This window comes from Neopelma chrysocephalum, unplaced genomic scaffold, assembly GCF_003984885.1.
Source record: "Neopelma chrysocephalum unplaced genomic scaffold, ASM398488v2 Primary Assembly neopelma1_62, whole genome shotgun sequence".
Lineage (NCBI taxonomy): Eukaryota > Metazoa > Chordata > Aves > Passeriformes > Pipridae > Neopelma > Neopelma chrysocephalum.
In genome coordinates, this window is record NW_020897719.1 from 3,782,095 (window position 1) to 3,791,031 (window position 8,937).

Sequence of the window (8,937 nt, forward strand, 5' to 3'; positions counted from 1 at the left end):
GAGTATGTTATCTATTACAATAAAAGGACTCTGAGAGCTGATCATGCAGTGTCATATATAACTGATTGAATTGGGGGAACAGAAATGCAGCCAGGGCAGGGAATACGGTGAGGCACTGGCTGCTGCATTAGGTGTCTCAACAGAGGCTATGACAAAGCAGACATTTCACAAATATAAATGAGGAGAAAAGCTGACTTTGTGAAGCAGGCACATACAGGTGTTTTGTGCAAAGCATGGCTTGTCCAAGCAGTGGATCAAACCCCAGGAATACAAGTGGCTTACGCTTGCTAACAACTTCAATGTGACTGTTCAAATGGTAGCACTTGGTGAATCAGAACTATAATCTCACTGAAATTAATCAAACGTGCCAATATTAAACATGAGAAAGCTAATCGCAGTCTGAAGATAATTAATAAAAGAATCATATATACTGCTATGCCTGGAGAGTTGAGGTTTTGCTGTCAGATTTTTAATTTTGAACAAGTTATGAGAAGACCAAGTTTTGTGACCTTTCTTTAAAGCTTCTTCTCTTCATTTATAGGGATATGCAGTATCTATTATGCAAATAGACATTTTTTCCAATGACCAAGGAATAGCTTGTGGCAAATGTCTGTTATTTTTGTCTCACGCTAATGTACTGTGAAAAAGCATAGTTATGCAAAAAAAAAAATTACAATGGTAAATATAATAATTTATTTAGCAGCTGGAAATCTGTTGAAAATGGACATGCACTTTGAATAAATGCCTGAGAGAACAAGTAAGAATGTACAGTGCGGTCAAAATGTCCTTTGTTTGTTTATTGAATTTCCTTCCATTTGTAAGAGCAGTGAGTGCACTATAGAAACTTTTGGAACTAAAATGAAGTACTGGAGACCTTCTGCTTAAGCTGAGACATAGCATATATCTTTGATGGTCTTATTCTGCTGGGAATTAAGTGCAAGAAGCTGAGCATTAACAGAGCAGTCTTAAATGCTGGAAGGGAAAAATGCAACTACTCAGCTTTCACTACAAATCTTCTCCTAACTTTCTTCCACATTTCTATTTAAACAGTAAGCACTGCAGAGTAAGGGTCTATGTTAGAATTTTATTCTACCACATCTCAGAATGCTTTCTACAAACAATTATTAATAAAATCTCTAACTGGCCTCATGGAGCCCTTTTGGGATAAAACTTCCTATGTTTTCCTGCTATTATTATTAAAAAGTAATTTATGGCTTGAACCTGGGTGTCACTTGTGGGTGACTCAGGAGAAAAGCCTGTCTGACTGAACTCCTCTCCAGCAAGTAGGACCCCATGAGTAGGAAGAACCCTTTGTCCCAGGTCTTCCCATTCTTTCACCCACCGACATCTCTCAGAAGGTCTTAGCTTTTGTCATGATTCCTAGATCAAAAAGTGGAATTATCTAACAGCAGTTAATTTTCTTTTTTTTTTTTTAAATTTTCTTAATTTCTTTGGAAATTTGAATAAGACCATAAAACAAAACAGCAATGAGAAACATACAAGGAGCCATTAGAAGTAACCTGATACTTAGTGGATAAGGAATTGGTTGGATACTTGCATCTAGACAGTATGGTCAACGTCTCAATGTCAGGATGGAGATCAGTGATGAGTGGTGTCCTTCAGGGATCTGTATTAAGACAGTACTGTTTAATTCTTTATCAGTGACCTAGACAGTGGGATCAAGTGCACCCTCAGCAAGATTGCAGACAAGACCAAGCTGAGTGGTGCGGTTGACTTGCCTGAGGGATGGGATGCCATCCAGAGGGACCTGGAAAAGCTCAAGTGAGCCCATGTGAAACTCATAAGCTTCAGCAAGGTCAAGTGAAAAGTCCTTCACCTGAGTCAGGGCAATCTCTGGCATAATACAGGCTGGGGGATGAGCGGATTGAAAACAGCCCTGTTGAGAAGGACCTGGGGATACTGGTGGATGGAAAAAATGGTCATGAAACAGCTTGCAGCCCAGAAAGCAAACTACTCTGGGCTATGTAAAAAGAAGCATGGCCAGCAGGTCAAGGGAGGTGATTCTACTCCTCTGCTTAGCTCTGGTGAGATTCTACCTGAAGCACTGCATCATCTCTGGAATCCTTAGCACAGGAAAGACATGGAACTGTTGAAGCAAGTCCAGAGGAGGGCCATAAAAACAATCAGAAGGACAGAATACCTCTCTTATGAGGAAAGACTGAGAGAGTTGGAGTTGTGGAGAAGACAGCTTCTTGTAGCTTTTCAATACTAAAAGGGTGCTTAAATGAAAGATGAGAACAGTCTTTTGAGACGTAGTGATAGGAAAAGGGATAACGGTTTTAAACTAAAAGAGAGTAGATTCAGACTAGATATAAGAAAGACATTTTTTACAATGAGGGTGGTGAAACACTGAAACAGGTTATCCAGAGAGGCGGGGAGATGCTGCGTTCCTGGCAACACTCAAGGTCAGGCTGGATGGGGCTCTGAGCAACCTGATCTAACTGAAGATGTCTCTGCTCATTGCAGGAGGTTGGACTAGATGACCTTTAAGGTGCCTCACAACCCAAAATATTCTATGATTCTACGACCTCTTAGATCACAGCCATACATGCCATGGAGAAACAGGCAGGAAGCTAGGATCTCAGAAAGGATAAGCAAAATGTCAAAGAAAATATATGACAAATGACCAAAATTCTGAAATATTGGTATTCCTAGGCTACAAGGTTAACAGTCTCAGCAGGCCCAGAGGCTCTGCAACACTCTGATTAAGAAAGGAAGTAACTTAGGACTTTGTGCCTTCAACACAAAGTGCAAACAATGCCTTGGCTAGAGTTGCGTTTGCTTCATCTGGCATTAGTTTGTACTAACTGTACCTCATCAAGAGAGGAACTGCCATCTCTGTAGTAATGGAAAACAAGATAAACAATAGAACATAATCAGCATAGTGCTGGTATTTGAGCTGATACTATTTTACAATGAATCAATGAACTCATCTAAAGTAAAAATTAAAAGATAGTGGAAATAGGTATGAAAGAAATGTTGCCCAGCCTCTCTCTTTTGAGTTCACCAGGAAAATTACTGGATCCATGCTAGTGTTGCACCAGTTTATCATTCTAGATCATCTCCCATTAGAAGCAGTTCACATACTCCCTACTAGTAGAGTCCTGTCTGCACCAAAGTCGGTGAGAGAAATCTTAATGATTTCAGTAGAGTCATGAAATCCTTCATGTAATGTTAGGAAAAACAGAAGTATAATCTCTAATTTTTGTCATATACATTTTCACCTAATCATTGTGTCTGCTTTGGTATTATTTTTAAAATGTTTGTAATAACAGGAACATTTGAGAGAAGAAATCTTTGAGAAAATTACTACTTTCCACAGTACTCAAAGCTACCTACCAGCTCATTAGATCATGCAAACTTCTAATACTGCTCTATGTTTAGACATGACTACTGGCCAGACAAGCCACTCCTGCAGGAGGTAATTAACAATCTTGACACATAAGATCTACACTAAATCTAGACAGTATTGTGTTAGGTGGCTCTCTGCCAGGGCTCACTAGCTTTCTAAAAGGGGTTCTTCTACAGTCACCATGTGCTGTGCTGTCAGTATGATCATCCAAATGGAACTGAAACAGTCAGAAGCACATTTTCTTTGTCATCAAGAAAGAGCAAATCCAATGGAGTGGAAGGTAGAGTAGTCCTAACTGACATGTAAACATACAACAAGAGGCTGCTGGAAGACATCAAACATACCCGGTCTCTTAAAAAATAAACGGATATTAGAAAAAATTTTCTAAACTGAGATCCAGAGAAAAGTTTTACACGAATACAAACAGCACTTCATGTTTGCCTTGGAGTTTTTTCCAATACAAGGTCTCAATTTTTAATATGTGTTATTTAAGTGAAGCTTCTTTTTGGTGGCAAAAGACTGGCTTCATTCCTGTTGAATGAAAACAGTAATGTGGCTTCAGTTACTGTTTTGTTATCATCTTCAATCTGAGCTACAGCAATGTAATATACCTTGCCACTTGCCCTACTGGAGTACATCATGTCCTGCTCCTGTTTCCTGTGCAGTCTTCCCCTAAATTCCAGTCTAATTTAAAATCCTAGTATTTTTAGTCCGACATAGAATGGTCTGGGAAGAAGGCATACATGCACTAGCTTGGTCCTGATAGCTTAAAATTTCAATTGTGACTTATAAATCTCTTTAAAAGGCCTGAGGGAGCTGTCCAGGTCTTTTCTTCCTTTCTGTCACCTGAAAATCACTTTGAACCTCATGTAAGAAGAGTCCTAAAAAGCTGTTGTGCGCTTTACACAAGGAAACTTCTTGGAATATGTCATCAATAACTAACAGGCACACATAGGTTTTAAATAATGAAAACTATTTTTCCCACTGAAGAGAAATGGCAGAATAGAGAACTGCACAGATACCAATCTTACTGTTTAATGCACTTCAGAAATGCATTCAAATAATACACCATGGAGGCAGAACAGAAAACCTGAAGAGTGGCAGAAAGGATGACTGGATCACAAATCATTTTGCACAGTGATTTTGCAGTGGTATTTACATGTTAGTTAATCATTATTATTAGGGAAAGTATATCAAAGAACTAGAAACATTTGAGAAATTTTGTAATTTAAAAATCACTGAGAGCACGAAACAATTTGACTGTGATATTGTCCATTATGATGTGCATAGAGGATGCAGAGATGCTGTGTCTAGTGTCTATCAACAGATTTACCAGATCAGCATAAGGACCAGAAATGAACACAGATATTTAAAAAAAAAAAATCAGAATCAACTCCTTAATAATATCTGGAAGTACTTACCAGAACAGAAAGATATAAGAAATATGGGAAGTCCCACCAATTGTGCTTTGTTCAGTTTATTTCACAGGATATTTCCATCTTATTAGCAAAGCATACCCAAAACATGACAAAAATCAATTTTCTACAACTTTTAGGATCACAAAACCTGTTGCTGCAAATCTGTTTTCATCAATGGCAATGGCTAGGAGAGCCCCAGTATCTGAGTCTTGGCTATCTACTATATTGCAATTCAATTTAAAATAGTTGTCTCTCTAGCATGTTCCTGGCCACCCACAGAAATTGCCTACTGTGTCAGCTGTTTAAGCAGCCAGAAAGAAAAGCCCCTCAGATTTTGGATAGTAAGATACAGGAGTTAAATGATTTATTTGCTCATTTATGAGAAATGAACAGAAATGCCTCAGAGCACAAAGAAATTAAGAGATATATTCCTACTGATGAACATAAAGTGAGAGCTGTCCAAACTGTACTGAAAAACACTTGCTCTAATGGCAAGAGAGCAATGAGTTCTTACAGCAATAATTCTTAATAGCATACTATCCATTAGCTCTGGTCATCACAAAGTAATACCTTGTTATTTGATTTGAACACAGAGTTGGTTCATTAGATCTACATATACTGAGGCTTACAAAAAGATAACGCTGGTATGCTCAGAAATCAATGCCCATTTGCTAGGTACACATTCCACATATTCTCAAAGTTACAAGCAAATCTGAGTCTAGGAGTGGTATGGTTTCTAATTTCTTTGTTTAACTACCTATGATTGCATTGGAATGGAGATTACTAGAAGCAAACAGAGTTGAAGAAATGAAGTTTTCACATATTTCTGAAGGAAGTAGTTGATATTAATTTTTAGTCTATACGGAAGGAAGTTCATCTTGCTGATGGACTCTCTAATACTTTAATTATCTTAAAATATGGTTATTTTTGAAGAACATGCTGATGGGGGAAAAGATAATCTAAGCTGAAGTTCTGAAGAGTGTCAGGATAGACATCTACAGGCAATGGTGCTCCACAGCAAGAAAATGAAATTATAATATTGCCCAGTACAAAGAAGGTTTTCACTTCTCTGCTGTTGGAAATGAGTTTAATGTTTTAAGTGTCACCTCAAGATAGGCACAGAATGCAGTAATAGGAATTGTATGTAAAAAAATACATGCATTTTCATTGTCAGGCGGACAATTATAGTCAAACCTGTGACAGGCCTTCCTGGCAACATTACAGCAGGAGGAAAATGCTCACACAACGTTAGGAAACTATGAACTGAATGAACTGATGATTCCACAGAGATTATAACCACAGCATTTAATAAACAAGCATAAGTGAATAGAGAATTGTTAAATCAATGAAGAAGTAAATGTACAGGGAAGGACAATAAAGACACTGAAAACAAGACCCAGATGTCACACAGGAAATATTGCACCAAAGTCTATTAAAAGTCTTTCCTTTTTTAAAATGTCATTTATTATTCAGTTAAAAAAATCTTTTTTAAAATCTGGGAAACTACAGTATGCTGTCTGTACAAAAACAATCACAGCCTTAATTAGATACAAAAATCTTCTATCTACTGGAAAAAAGAATTCAAATACAGGGAATAAAATATACTCAGTAAAAAGAAAAAATGTACTTAATACATATGCTAACAAATAAACCTCCTTATTTTTATCCTGCCACTCTTTATGATTTGGATAGGAGTTTAATGATCAAAAACATTTTAGTAAGACTCTAAAGGACACTAAAATTCAGAAGTTTAGGAATCTTCATTAGACATAAAATCCTTACTTGATTGTGCTAGTTTCCACGCAACGTCTTCTTTGTCAAACATCAAACACTGTACTATAAGAAAATACTTGTGATAATAAAATTTTAAAGAAAATACTTTAGACTTTCCATTTGTCTTTATGCCAAAGAGGTGCTACAAAATGCCAATGTGTACCAGTTTTGATTCATATAAAACTGATGTTAAGATCCCACTTCTGCACTTTAGAGCCTTCAGATAGACAGGAATTGTTGTGATATGACCTCAGATAATCAAGATGATCTGAATACAGTGATAGATGATACAGTCTCATACCACTCTGATATTTCCAGTCCAAGCATGGATTTCCATTGAAAGAACACTTCCACAGTCTTAGCTACACATCCTTGTTACCACATTGTGACAATAAAATCACATAATATGCTGAGTTGGAAGGGACCCACAAAGATCATCAAGTCCAACTCCTAGCCTTGCACAGGACCATCCCCAAGAATCAAACCATGTACCTGAGAGCATTGCTTCTTGAACTCTGTCAGGCTTGGTGCTGTGACCACTTCCCTGGGGAGCCTGTTCCAGTGCCCAAAAACCCTCCCGATGAAGAACCTTTTTCTAATATCCCCTGACACAACTTCAGGCCATTCCTCAGGTCCTGTCACTGGTCACCACAGTGCCCCTCCTCCTCCCTTCACGAGGAAATTGTAGACTGCAATGAGGTCTCCCCTCAGACTCCTCTGCTCCAGGCTGAACAGACCAAGTAACCTCAGCCACTCTTCATACAGCTTCCCCTCAAGGCCCTTCACTATCTTCGTTGCCCTCCTTTGGACACTCTCTAAGATCTTAATATCTTTCTTATATTGCAGTGCCCAAAACTGCACACAATATTCAAGGTAAGGCTGCCCCAGTGCAGAGCAGAGCGGAACAATCCCCTCCCTCGACCGGCTGGTGATGCTTTACCTGATGCTCCCCAGGACATGGTTGGTCCTCCTGGCTGTCAGGGCACTGCTGACTCATATTCAACTTGCCATCAACCAGGACCCCCAGGTCCCTTTCCTCGACACTGCTTTCCAGTATCTCATTCTCCAGTCTGTATGAACATCCAGTAGTGCTCCTGGGAGCACATGACTAACTGGAATGAGGAACTGATCTATCTTTTCAGGACATCTGTCTATCAAGGAAAACTTCTTTTTCCCTTGTAAATTTTCAGGCAACTCCATCCTTTACAAGCACTGACACCAAAAGAAGGAGGAACTAAGAACTCAGAATCTGGGGCAGGGTGGGGTCAAGTGATTTAAAGTAATTGTGATAGAACCACATCTTTGGTTGCCTCTCTGCTTGGATCTCTAGTACTCCTTTCCTCTTGAAAAAACTCTTCTCTAAGGCTTGCTTTCTTTTTTTATAATCCCTATGGTACTGGAGGCTTACAATAGAGGAACTAGAGCTGATCTCTGAGGTGGTAGGCACCACCCGTCTCTCATTTCTTGGTTTCACATGAAGTCTTTTCCCTGTTTCTTTCATCCTTTTTGCTAGAAGAAAGATAAACTGCAGCTTCTGTTTTTCCCCAGCTGCTGCTAGTCCCAATTCATTAGCTGATGATGTGTCTTCATACTGACTTTGCATTTGCTGGACTAGCATTACACGGCACAGTTCGTGTAATAGTAAGAGTGCTATTTTACATTTCCCAAATAGGACACTAAATCCCTCATGTTCTTTAAACTGGGGATCTGACAAAGTGCAGGCACTCACATTTATCAACATAGCTGACTTCAGAAATTCCTGAGCTGCAGCACTCTGGAGGCTGGGAAGGATTACCATGTGTTTGCCTTACTCTTCAATTCTTGCCTGGTCCATTGGGCTGGATATTTGGTATACCCTCTCACAGTACTTAGGTTCTCAGGTTGAATAGCACCCCATAAAACCTGCTAACTCCCAGGAATCTGAAAGAATCATCAGCATTAAGTGCCTACAGCATGCACATTTCTCCTGTGGAGTCTAATCCAGACCACAGCACAGATTAAAAATGCAGACTACATGGCACTAAAGCAATTTTTAAAGAAGATATAGTGCCCATCTTTTTGTTGTTAAAAGGATGATGCTTCTCAACCTGTAGACAGATGTGCCTGGGAAAGAGCTAGCAAAAGCAAACCTACCTTCAGAGCATGCTTAAAATCACGAGGCAGGACTCTGCTTCACTGGAAACTTTAAAAGAAAAAGCTGAGGCAAACAGGTTGAAAAGGCCTTTGGCTGTGTGGATAGGGCCCTGAGAAGCAGATGTACTCTTTCTCTGCCTGGATCCATGCCCTGCCTAAGCAGGCGAGTGGCTCACCCGCCAGATCCATAGTGAAGTATAAGAAATCTCCACTGTTTCTGTTGATGCTGTGCCACCATGT